Source organism: Sus scrofa, chromosome 5 (genome assembly GCF_000003025.6).
Source record: "Sus scrofa isolate TJ Tabasco breed Duroc chromosome 5, Sscrofa11.1, whole genome shotgun sequence".
NCBI classification, from domain to species: Eukaryota; Metazoa; Chordata; class Mammalia; order Artiodactyla; family Suidae; genus Sus; species Sus scrofa.
Window position 1 is genome coordinate 35475443 of NC_010447.5, and position 13251 is coordinate 35488693.

Genomic DNA, 13251 nt, shown 5'->3' on the forward strand with positions numbered 1-13251 from the left:
ATGCTCCCACAGCTTTCTGAACCCACCTCTGTGACAGCCCTCACCACTCGCGATCACCATACCTGATCTCCTTGTCTGTTTTCACTGTCGGACTCTGTACCCACCTTGAATCGTAGGTATTCTTGGACCAAAGGAAAAAGGAGTCTCCCTAGATTAAAACACTGATCACTATGTACCAACCATGATTTTCATTTTTTGTATTTTATGATGCTTTGCTATCTTGGGGCCTTGCCTACCCAGGAGGGACTGCCTCCCCAGGGCGGTCTCATCTCTGGAGATAGCAGTGACTCCCCTGCAAATAGCCTTTTATGTGCAGACCAAGCAACCCAAAGCCCACACCTCCAACTACTTCATTTATCAGGCTCTTGCAGGACCCTGACACTCCAGGTCAATATTTCCTGCCCTAATCACCCCAGAGCCAGGTCCCAGACAACTCAGGGCAACCTACCCCCAGAACCTGCTGACGTCAATCAAACTAGCAATTCTAAGTCTGCTTATCCTGGCAGTTCCTTCCCACAGAAACCATAAAAAAAAGGCTCTTGCCTGTGCTTTCTTTCCTCTCCTTCTTCTTCGTAACTGACCATCCATGGGGTCCCACTTGGCCAGATGTGCCCCCCTGCTCTTGGCAACTGTGAATAACAAACTGCCTTTTCACTGGCCGTCACCTTGTGCTCTGTTGGCAATTCCATACCCGAATAACATGAAAACCTATATCTTCGAACACCCTGTGCCCTTGCATGCCTGTGCCCAGGCAACTTCAAAAGAGGTCATGGCCAGGGCACCATTTTCTGTCTCTAGGGGACATTCTCTTGTTCCCCTAAACTCTGTGTAAGACTTGCACCTTGTCCATGCCAAAGATAAAATGAACCACCCTCGAGTTCCCTTAGGATCTGGCGTTGCCCCTGCTGTGGCTCTGGTTACAGCTGTAGCACGGGTGTGACCCCTGGCCCACTAACTTCCACATGCCATGGGCACAGCCAAAAAAAAAAGGGGGGGGCGCCACCGTATGTGTAACATAGAGTGAGATGAGTTGATATAATCTCTGATATAATCTTATGGTGACCAAGAGGTCCTACCCTCTAAACTCAGCAAACTGCATTGCTTATAAACTCCCAGGACAGGAAAAAAAATCAAAAAGTGTTTTAACCACTTTCACCCCTAGTTTCTCATTTGATTCTCATATAACAAGCAGTAAAATAGCTAAAAGCATCCCTACCTTAGAAATGAGAAATGATGTTACAGCTGCTCTAACACTAAATCCAAGCTCATGACCCTATCTTAAATAACCTTAGCAGGTTACTCTCAGTTTTCTCATCTATAAAATGGCAATAATAATGACATTTACCTCACAGGATTGTTGTGAAAATTGGTAAAATAATGCATAACTTTGCATATTTCCTCTTATGTGGAGCATGCATTAAATTTTAGGTATCGGTCTTGTTGGTGATGATGTTACAGCTGCTCTAACACTAAATCCATGCTTTTCAAATATTGTATTGCCTCTTGTTGTTATTCCCCAAAATAGCCAAATTAATTGCCTTAAAACTTCATAAGTATAAATGAAATTTTCATTAAACAAGGTTTTTTCATGTTAAAAACAAGGAGAACCAGTGCCTCCTAGGTAAGAGAGTAGGGGAAGCTTGAAATAAGTAGGGCATCACCTAGCACCTGCTCAAGTAAAAAGATTTTAACTTTCATCTCTGATCCTTGGTAGCAAACAGATAATAAATTCTGTGTATTGAATGAGGTTCCCTATTTTCACAAATATGCACAAATCTCCAGGGTTGTGGCAATTTAGTGAACACTTTGTCACGAGCTGGTGGCCCAAAGTTAGCAGTCCATCCTCAGACATGACTTAATGAAGGGCTCACCATTTGTGGTCCTGGGCTTGATTTGTTTTTATCTTCTGACTTTTAATCTCACCCATCCCCACAATTTTTCCTGAGTATATGGGGAAAATTCAATGTGGTAACTTCCTGGGCTTTTAGAAGCTCCCATCTCAGCGGCTGACTTGCCTCTAGCAGCAGGCAAGAGATGATGGATTTAGGGGACTAAGAGGAGATAGGAAACCCAATCTTTCTTCAGAACCAAAGATGCACTCAGGAGAAAAACAGGTTTTCAACAAAATGAAAATGGATTTCTTACATTGACACCTGAAAAAAGATTTCTACTCTAAGGGAAGAAAAAAAATTGATGTAAGGAATAAGCTTATGTCTGTCTATCTGAAAATACACTCAAAAGAGTTGAAATGTCAGGAGAATTTCAGTAGCTGTCCTTGGTAAAGAAGCAGTTGGTTCAGTGCAACTGCCGGAAGGATCTTTGCAGTCAGTGATGACAATGAGGCTAAAATGATTTCCTGGGGAATCATAGATACCAGTGACTTGAATCTGTGGATGGGGGAAGGGTTCAAAGTTAAATAGGGGGTCAAAGTACCACTCGGCTTGTATTTGAGCAGGAGGCCTCTGGAATTAGGCACGGTGATCCCCAGCAGAGAGGGAAGATGGGTGGGTGGTTATTGGACCAGACAGTCTTTTAACTCTGCTGGATGAGCCTGTGTCACCATCTCTACAGATTCTCAGCACCCCTCTGCCAAAGAAGCAAGCTGCTTTACCCATGACCAATGAAATCAAGAGCACAGGTCTAAAAAAGACAAGCCAAATCTCCCTTCTAGGAATACTTTTCCATCTTACTAAATGTGGAAAGATGATCCTGGAATTCTCAAGTGCCTACTGAATTACTAAAGTAGGAAGCTGATTTATTTTGCAGCCCAAAAGCCAAAACTGAAAGAGCTTTCAGACAGAAGTTCTGTGTTCTCCAGCATCACAGATTGACAAAGTGGAATCTACCAGCCCAGCTTTGTTAAGCAGTTTAAATAATCACTAAACCAGGGGGGATCAGCAGACACCGAAAATAAAGCGTCAAATGAAGTGTCGGAAGGGTCTGTCTTGTTGGCCAAGCAAAGTCCTTTAGGTGGGGAGAGGGGTGAGAGGGAAGGGACAGAGCAGACTGTGGCAAATAGGGAAAGAATTTTAAAAGAGCAAGAGAGACTCGAAGGTGAGGTGAACTGCGGGGCTGGCTCACTGAAAGCCTTCAAGGATACACATACACACACACACACACACACACACACACACAGAGAGGCATGTCTCTGCATTTACACAATGGAAACTCATTTCAGAAACAACCTCAAAATCTGGAAACACAAGTATCTACTTTATCTACAGGAAAGTAAGACCACTGGCACACTGCTAGGAGCTGGGACATCATCCACATTACGGTGCAGCAAAACAAACACAAACCAAAACACTCAGAGGAGCAGTGCTCTAGACTAGAAGTCTAGATCCGTGGTTCTCAAGCTTGCCTGCACCTCAGCTCCATCTGAGACCTGAGAGTGACCATCTCGAGGCCCACATCACATACCGAAGCAATGAAATCAGAATCTCTGGGGGAAGAAGCCACCCATCAGAATGATTTGTTATTCCCCAAGGCACATTCAACATGCAGTCAGGTTTGGAGGACCCCTGAACGAGGTCCAGCTACCCCACTCACCAGCCACAGAACCTCGGTGAGAGGCGGCACCTCCCTGCCTCAGTGTTCGCATCTGTAAAGGAAAAGAAGTGAGCACATGCTCTGAGATCTCTCCTAACGCAATCATTCTATGAGTCCATCAGCTTGACATGTGTGGGTATTGTACTAGGGCAGGTGTGGCAGGATTTCAGAAAATGGGAGGTTTCTACACACCCGCAGTCAAAGCCATTTTGTGCAGCAAATCTGGGAGCATTGTTTACTCTCCTCAGTGAGCATTACTTAAAATGACTTTATTTGTTTTACAGTTTAGAGGGCCTCTGTAGGTAGCCTCAGGAGCCCATTCATTTCATTAACATTAAATCAACAAGCAGACCTTCTTTCTGCCTCTCTCAAGCAGGATTAATGGATTTTGGCATGATTTGTGCATCTAGCAGCAAAACCTCGTGCTGAGAAAGCTAGCAGGCTTGACTAATTCCCAGCAGTGCTAACTTCATAAACTTACTTTAAGCTTTTAACTTTGACTGAAGATTAAAGGTAATGACTTCACGCTGTTACATTCGAATGCATGATACTCAAGAGGCATAAAAAAACCTATACAACATGACAAGCTGTTTGATAAATTAACATTATATATGTTTGCAGGTGTGCATATATATATATATATACATATAAGTATGATTTTTATGCTTATGAAAGTATTCAATTCTGTGTATGTAAAAAAGGATCTTTTAAAACTCTAAGATTCATGCAATAATCATTATGCCAAATAGGGTATTGACAGGTGCTTATGTAAAGTGTAAGCATGAGAACCTATAGTTAAAATATCGTATATATGCTAATACAAGGCCCGGTGTTTTGCATAGCTGTAACATGATGGACTGTTGAATATGAATAATTTTCTAAGAAGCAAAAGGATTCTACCCTTTGAGACCAGTTATCACCTAGAAAGAATCTTCCATATGACCATGCTTGTCCTTTTCTTCTTCCAGACAGTCTTAAATTAAATACAAAATTCAGAGAAGTCTACATAAAGAAGGGAGAGAAAAGGGAAAAATACCATATTTCCAGCCCATCTGACAAGACTACATAAAAAGCTTTTGATCAAAGGGTCTTAAGTACACTTTACTGGTGTGACAAACAACATTTTTATCCCTTTATTAGATTTATTTTCTTCTGAAAACTGCAGTGACCAGGGTATGGTTTGTGAAAGAAAGCTGGCAGGGTTGTGTTCTTTGATTCCTAATTAACACCTTCAGTCTCAAAAGAGAACCAACAGAAATACCATAAAATGTTGCAGCTGCATTGTGATTCCGCTTGGTTGGTTTGCTAAAAGTCGGCTGGGCATTGGCAGCTGCAATAAAGAGAAAGCTCAATGGATGTTTTGTATTGTGCCCACTGAAGTGAAAGAAGGCAACCATTTTAATTTTCAAATGGGCAGCTGCAGAGGGAGGTTTAAATGGAGCTAAATACAAGATTTACTGTTAATTTAGAGTAAATAAACAAAGAAAATAAAACCTAACTTTCAAGTTTTTACAGTCACGTAGAAATTTTAGTGAGACATTGCGAAGGACAATAATTGTGGAGCTTTTTAGCTACTGATTGGGGAATTTGGCAGCAAGGAATCACATTCATTATGAAAATCAAAAATAGGCTCTTGGAAAGAGCTGAGTAAGCCAAAGCTTTAGAAATTGACATTTCCACTTTGAGAGGTAAAGGTCTACCCTTCCTGTCTTTGGTAATGTAACTCCCTTAGCCCCACTTTATTGAAACCCTAAAATTCGTTCAGATCAGAATTAAGATGCAGGCACTACCACCACCCCCACCTCACTTTTTTTAAGAGCATGGAGTTGAAATTTGCCTTGGGTAGGGGAATAAAGGAGGCATTTAACTCCGGTCAGATAAATCTCACTCACATTCAAAAATGCAATTAAGGAAATATGTAAATCTAGATGTTTCATCAAATGCTAGCTAAGGGGTGACTAGTTCTTTTCGAACACAATGACTGAACTAAAGAACTTTAGTGTCTGTGTAAGGACCATTGTCCAAGCTGCAGTCCCTGTTGGAAACAGAGTCCGGCCTGGCCGTGGGAAATACCTACATATTTGACACAGGCCCTATTTCTGAGAGAAAGGGGATGGAAGAGAAAGTATGGCGATTTTACTGTTGCATTCTAATCAGCCATGATCTGCCTAATTTGCTTTGATCAGGAAGATAAACTAATTTTTCTATGGGCTGGATAAAAGTAATTAGCGAGCCAAAGCTTTCATGTTATTTCAAAAGAGCTAAAGTAAAGAGGATCAGAAATTGTAATGGTGGGAGCTAAATACATCTTTTCGGCTCATCTGAGAGCATTGTTAATTCAAAATAGGATGCTGACACAGAAGAGAAACTCCAGCTAAAGATGGTTTCATGGGCTGCACTACCATTGTAAATCCTGGGATCTATAATGCTATGTAACTAAACAGAATTACAAAGGGTGATTTATAATTGGCATCGGTCATAGAGCCCTGTTCTTTTCGGGGAGACCTTTACCTTCATGTGAAAAGGTACAATTATTGCCTCGTCCTAAAAAACACTGTTGGTTTTTCCAACAGCTTTGCATTGAAGTTGCTATATTTAAATGGTTGGGATAGTTGGATGTGTTTATTTGAACCCTCCATCGCTGTGCCTCTAAAGCACACAGACACAGCCAGCCTGGGATTCTACAATCCTGGATATACTAGACATCAAACTGAAAACGCTAATCAGGAACCTGACTCCCCAGATGCTTAAGTTTCACAGCCTGGTTCACCTGTTTTTGTGCCAGTTACCAACTTAAGTAATGCCGCGTCCTCGTCTGTTTGTTCTGAATACCCAAACACATGTAGTTATTAGATAAGAAGGAAAGCATTGAGAACATAGGATTTTGTTTCTTAAAAAAAAAAAAAAAAAATCCACTATTTAGTGTTCCTTTTTTTCTTGTTGATATGACCTTTGCATTACTTCCTTTTCCAAGCTGTTGTACAAGATATGGTATCTGTAACCCTACTGTAAACTTAGTTGCTTTTTTGGCTACTAATCTCCTTTGTTAAGGTTCTTAGATACCAAAGGGTGCAGTTCATGTCAAACTCAATGTGCCTAATAAAATAAGTAGATCTTTTAAAAGGATCTCTCAGAGGTTGGAGCACATCAAGTTTCAAAGTTATATAGAAACTGTCGTAGAATCATTCCAAAGGAGACTAAAAAATAAGGGCACTATTCTACTTTGTTTTTAAAATTACTTAAAATCATTTGATTTCTTGTTCCTCATGTCTTCGCCTTCATTTGGACAGCTATTGTCCACATACATTTTAATTCTCGTATCATTGTCCTAAACGTTCTTAGTAATAGCAGTGTTTAAAAATGCAAATAAGTCTGTTTTCACTTTTTGGCTAAATTGGTGTAAGGTCTAGAAAAGATGGTAACTAGTAGGACTAAGACGTCAATCTATGGTGTGGAGGAGATCTTAATAACGTCAACTTCATATTCCTCCACAGTCATTCATTCATTCACAAAAATTAATATTCATTGAGTGCCTTTTCTGTGTGCTAAATGCTAAGCGTATGGCAGTGCCCAAGATGGGCACAATCCCTACCTTTGCAGAGGAGACAGACATTAAGAACATGCTTATTTAAATTGTCATATATAGGATGGAGAAACAACAATGTCCTGTAGAGAACGATATTGAGCTATATTCAATATCTGATAAACCATAATGGAAAAGAAGATGAAGAAGAACACATATATTATTTATATATGTATACATAAAACTGAATCACCTTGCCATACAGCAGAAACTAACACAACATTGTAAGGCAACTATAGTTCAATCAAATAAAAAATTGTTTAAAAGAAAATGCTTATTTAAATGTATGTTATTAGGGAGTTCCTATTGTGGCACAGCAGAAATGAATCCGACTAGTATCCATGAGGCGGGTTTGATTCCTGGCCTTGCTCAGTGCGTCAGGGATCTGGCGTTGCTGTGAGCTGGGGTGTAGGTCACAGACACGGCTCAGATCCCAAGTTGCTGTGGCTGTGGTGAAGGCCAGCAGCTGCGTCTCCCATTGGACTCCTAGCCTGGGGACTTCCAAATGCCTCGGGTGCGGTCCTAAAAAATAAATAACTAAATGTATGTTATTAAGATTATGAAAGCACTCTGATACAGAATGGGAGTGCGCAAAGAGAGAAACTGCCCAGTCTTGGTAGTCAGAGAAGACTTCCATTAGGAAGTGACATTTAATCTGAGACTTGGAAGACCAGTTGGAGTTGGCCAGAAGGAGAGCAAAGGAGCATTCTAGACAGATGTTCCTATTTCAGTCTGAGCACTAGCTGAGCTCTCTTCTAGCATTCTCAAACTGTAACATCAAATCATGATGCCAAGGACCTTGTACTCGAGAGGTATTAATATAGTTACCCCTAGGGGGCAGGGTCCTCCTCTGAGATCTGACCTATCATTGCTGGGAACCCTTTCCTAGAAATACATCACAAAGATCTGTATGGCAAAGGGCTTTATAGTTGCATTCTGGTTTCATACCTTCTGCTTTACTAGCTTATAGTTTTGCCAGGCATCGGAATTCATTTTCTTATTCATCTGAAACTCAATTATGAACTCGTTTATTTGCACCTCTAATAATAACCTGAAAAGAGGAGGTGGTAGCATGTATGGACCTGTATGTTTTTCCTGGATTCAATGGGAAGCCAAGAAGTAGAAGGCAAGATTTTCCCTCTCTCCTTCTCTCATTCACAGTAAACTCTTCAATTTTTGTTCACAAGGGGGAGCTGGTCAGACCTAAGATGCTCATGCATTCATCCTTTCAGTTATCCACCTAACATGTACAGGGCACTTTTGGTCAGGCAGGTCCCAGACTAAGCCCAAAAAACAGAGATACATTAAGGAACAGCCTCTACTCGCTGGAGTTTGGGATTTGGTTGAGGAAGACGGACAGGTCAACCAAAGCAAGAGAGTAGTTAAGAGCCTCATGCTGCAGTCAGAGGCTCTTTGTTGGAATCCTGGCACTGCCACCTATTACCCTGAACACGTCATTCAACTCCTCTGCAGCTTCCATTTCCTCACCTGTAAAACAAAACATTTCTCCTAGGGTCCTTCACGAAGGTTATTATTGCAGAGCACTTAGAACAGTGCCTGGCAGGTAGTAAATACAATGTAAGATCAGCCATCATTATTTTAGAGCTCCATGTAAAGTCCCGTGGAAGCAAGAAAAGGAAACCATTCACTCCACATGGAGTTGAAAATATTCCTCAGAGAGGATCGTGTTTGCCCTGCTCTTAAAGGATGGGGAGGATTTTACCACGTGGATGGGGCATGTCCTTCAAATGCGAGATCCCCATCAACAGAGGCCCAGGAGTGAGAAAGCACATGGAAGGAAATTCTCCCATTTGCTGGGCATGAGGCGGCAGCAACTGGGCATGAGAGAGCTTTGGAGAGAGAGACAGAACAGAAAGCAGCTGAGTGGCCCCAAGAACTCACAAGGAGAGACTGAGAGTTCAGCCCGGAGGAACTTAGTGAAGTGCGGTTTGAATCATGACTGCCAAATGAAGTCCCAGGTCTTTATTGGGGTTTCCCTTCAGAGGACTGGGCCCCCCACAGAACACCAAGCCTACAATTGACTCATTATATGACTCAGGGTTACCCTTGACCCTTTCTGATCTGTTTTGTCATCTGCTAAATGAGAGAATCCATCCAGGGTCCATGTTAGTGCAAATATCACCCTGGATTAACTTTGCGTATGGTGCGCGGGATGCCTGACTTGCAAATTAATGCTCCCAGCCATGTTCAATGCTCAGGTGTTTACAGGGTCATGAACCTGTGGGAAAACAGATGTGGAATCAGACTGGGGGCTTTCTCCACACCCACTTCTTTTCTCAGGAGTCGTCTGGCTCCAGTTCTTCTTCCTCCCTTATGTAGCGGCTTCCATTCCAACCTGCCTTAGACTCCACTTCCATTTCCAGTTGCACAACAGGGTTAATTTTCATCCTTCTCAATGTCCTTTCTCATCCATCAAAATAAGAATCATGAATGAATGGTGTCTGGTTGAACCTCAACTCCGTGGTATCTTAAGGTTCAATCCCACCCACTTCTGAGAAATGGCCACGGTGACCTCTGCTGAAAACAGGATTGGATCATGACAGATCCACCCCTGGGCTGCTCCATCTCATTTGGGGGCCATAATCTCAACCCCTGCACCTTTTCTGGCCATGAGCACTGCAGCTGGAATCCACAGTTTAGCTTTATCTAGACCTCCAGGCTTCCAGTGACCTTTGAGTCCTTCCCACCCCACCTCCCTCCCTCATGTCTCAGAAAGGACATGTCCTGCATCTTTCCCAAAGCCACCCCCAGCTTGGATTTCCCTCTTCTCTTCTGAGACCCAAGAGGTATTTATGTAGCAGAGTGTGCCACGCAAGGTACTTTGGGAGTGCATAAAGATAAAGACAATTATCAGGTCACTTTCTTCTGGAAGTTTGAAATAGAAAAGGTAGGTATTATTCTACACACTGTTAAATTTGGTAAACCTGGCATGTTACCCCATAAAAGGATTCCCACTCAAAGGTAGGGCATCCTCTGTTCCTCCCTCTTTAGTCTATTGATCATCATGAGCCCCACTACCTCGCACAATACCTGACCCCTATACGTGTTATATAAATATTTCCTGTGGGTGGCGTGAGGGATTTCTCCCTCTGTTCTGCTATTTCCTCACACTGTTTTCCCTTCTCTTTCCTTTCCCTCAATGCCAGAATTCTTGCAAGAGGAGGCTGTGTTCACTGCCACCATTTCATGACCACCCACTCACTCTTTTGAAATCAGCCTGCCACCCCCACCATTTAACTGAAATCACACTTTTAAACACCACCACAGACCTCCTACTGCCAAATCCAGATGGTCTTTTCTCAGCCCTCAATCTTCCCAACCACCCCGCTGGAGTAGTCTCTGCCCGCCACCCCCTCCTCCCTCCCTCAGCGGAGTGAGTGCACCACACCCCCAGACTCCAGATGCTGGAATGGACCTGGGTTTGGCCAGAGTCCAAAGCTCAGTTTCCTTATCTATATAATGGGGCTAATAAAGCCTATTATCTGTGTCTGGCCCACACACGGTCAGCCTCCCAGTTGTTCTCTTCCTTAGCTCTCATCTCACACATGCATTGCTGCAGCCAAATTCATCTTCCTAAACTTCAGGTCCCTTCCCTGTTCAGAAAGCTCCAGCAACCCCCAGAGTATGGAAAGCTCCAGTTCCATCACCTCGCACATGAGGTCTCCTCAGTCAGCTCAAATCATGCCCAGCTATGCTCCAGCAGCCACAGAAACCCTGCAGGACTGAGCAGCTGAGGCCAGTTCCCTGGAGTCAGATTGGCCGCCTTCTAGTTGTCTTTGAATATCTCTTTATCTCTAGTGTCTTCATTAGCAAATTGAAACATTGGATTTATTTAAAGCTAAAGCTCCTCTTAGCTCCACAGTTCTATGATTTTTACCTTTTGGATTTATTTTTCCACAGTTTCCCTGCAAGTTTCCTATTCTTCAGGCAAATTGGACTAGACCCCATTTTCCTAATGGGCTCCTTGCTTTCCTGCCTCTGTACCTCTTCTCTTACCATCTCTCTGGCTGGGCTGGCTGTTTTTCCATCTCTACGTGTGATCTGTATCACACACTCCAGGAGTGATGCAGTGCACAACTGCTAGATGCTAGGCAGCAACCTAGAGTAATTCCAACTGAATGTTCTCTTAGCCTCAGTCAAGAGTTTATCACCAAACTTTAACATCAAAAACATTTAGGTTAGGGATAAATTAGGAGTTTGGGATTAACAGAAACGTTCTACTATATATAAAATAGATAAACAACAAGGACTTACTTATAGCACAGGGATATCTTGTAATAAACTCTAACGGAAGAAAATCTGAAAAAGAAGATGTGTATATAACTTTGCCATATACCCGAAACTAATACAACATTGTAAATCAACTATACTTCAACTAAAAAAAAAAATAGAACAAAGAAATCGTTTAGGTTAGAATCTTAGCTTTGTCACTTAGATGTGTGACCTTGTGCAAATTACTTTCTCTCCAAATCTCAATTTCTACATCTGTATAAAGTGACAGTAGTCACTGAAGAGGAAGATAAAATTAGATTGAGTCAACAAAGTACTCAAGACAGCACCTGACATGTGGAAAGCAATCAATAAATGTCAACAATGATGATGACAAGTTAAGTTCCTCTTTTCAAATCTCTAATTGGCCAAATAGTTTCAAGACCAATTTACACAGTACTGAAGGAAATATCAACACAAGTTAATTGATTATTCACTTGAAAAGATTAGTATCTCTCTTACATTTCTTATTATTTCTCTGTAAGTTATTAGAGTAAATTTTAGCATCTATGAATTGGTTTTTGTATATGGACTTTAATTGTGTGTATAATCTCCAGTGTATCAAGTGATCATATAAAAGTTTTTGACCTTGTCTGGCTTTTAAGCCAAAGTGTTTGGAAGCCTTTGTTGGCATAGGTAAAAACAAAACATGGTATCAGAGGTTACTTGATGACTCTTTGATGTGTGACTCTTTGGCCAGTGTGATAGAGAAGCCTCTGCTAGAATATATTAGAATATAGTGGACTTAAATACTTGTTTTAAAAAGATTATTTATATCATGGTTTTGTCAGAATATCATTTTGCTGCACATTTACAATTGCAATGGAATATTATTTGCATTGTGATTAGCTTAATGTCTGTTTCCATGACAAATATCTCAGACACTAGAAAGACAGGGACTATGTTTGCATTGTTTACTGTAGAATTCTGTGAGCCTAGCACAGTGCCTGCTACATAGAAAGCGCCATTAAGGATTTGTTGAGTGAGAGGAAGAAAGGAAGATGGGAGAAAGGGAAGAGTGAATCTCTGTATTCCCATATGGAGTTGATATTACAGAACCAGGAGCAGGGCACAGAATAAACTTTGAACTGCATGTAAAGTATAAAAAAGACTAAAACTACTCAGCCATTAAAAGGAAAGAGGTGATGGCATTTGCAGCAACGTGGATGGACCTAGAAATTATCATGCTAAGTGAAGTTAGTCAGACAGTGAGACACCAATGTCATATGCTATCACTTACATGTGGAATCTTAAAAAAGGACACAATAAACTTCTTTGCAGGACGGTTACTGACGTACAGACTTTGAAAAACTTATGGTTTCCAAAGGATACAGGTTGGGGGTGTGGGGGGATGGACTGGGGGTTTGGAGTGGAAATGCTGTAAAATTGGGTTGTAATGATTGTTGTACAACTATAAATGTAATAAAATAAAATTCATTAAGAAAAAAAGAACCAATGGCATAACTCATTAAAAAAAAAAAAAAAAAGAACTAAGACAACCCCAACCCAAATCCACCAAAGTTTATACTCTAGGTATGGGCATCTGACATACTGAGGACTATGTACCATCTTGTATACTTAATAAGTGTTTCAGGAAGATGACAACTATACAGAACGGTTAACATAAATAGGGAGGCAGGGCTCCAGACTAATCCAGAAGGTGGAGTGAAACAGGTAGAAAAATGAATAACCAAATAAAGAAAAATCAGAATTCTATCACATAAGCTACAATTATAGCCCTCCAGTAGACAGATGAGAAATCATCCTAGGTCCATATTAAAGTGTGTTCCAGCAGGCTAGATGGTGTGAGGATATGTATGTTGTTTAAG

At 41.4% G+C, this 13251-nt stretch overlaps 2 protein-coding genes across 7 annotated transcripts in view; one reads left to right on the plus strand and one right to left on the minus strand.

The window, feature by feature from the left end:
• The window catches only part of TSPAN8 (tetraspanin 8), a 272045-nt gene extending 264699 nt beyond the window's left edge, over window positions 1-7346 (minus strand). For all 5 annotated transcript variants that reach the window (XM_021091998.1, XM_021091997.1, XM_021091999.1 and 2 more), the window contains exon 1: window positions 3550-7346. The gene's annotated coding sequence lies outside the window, so the exon portion shown is untranslated. The remainder of the gene's footprint in view (window positions 1-3549) is intronic.
• LGR5 (leucine rich repeat containing G protein-coupled receptor 5) overlaps window positions 1-13251 on the plus strand; it is a 131978-nt gene that overhangs the window by 12186 nt on the left and 106541 nt on the right. The gene's annotated exons all lie outside the window — the stretch shown is intronic.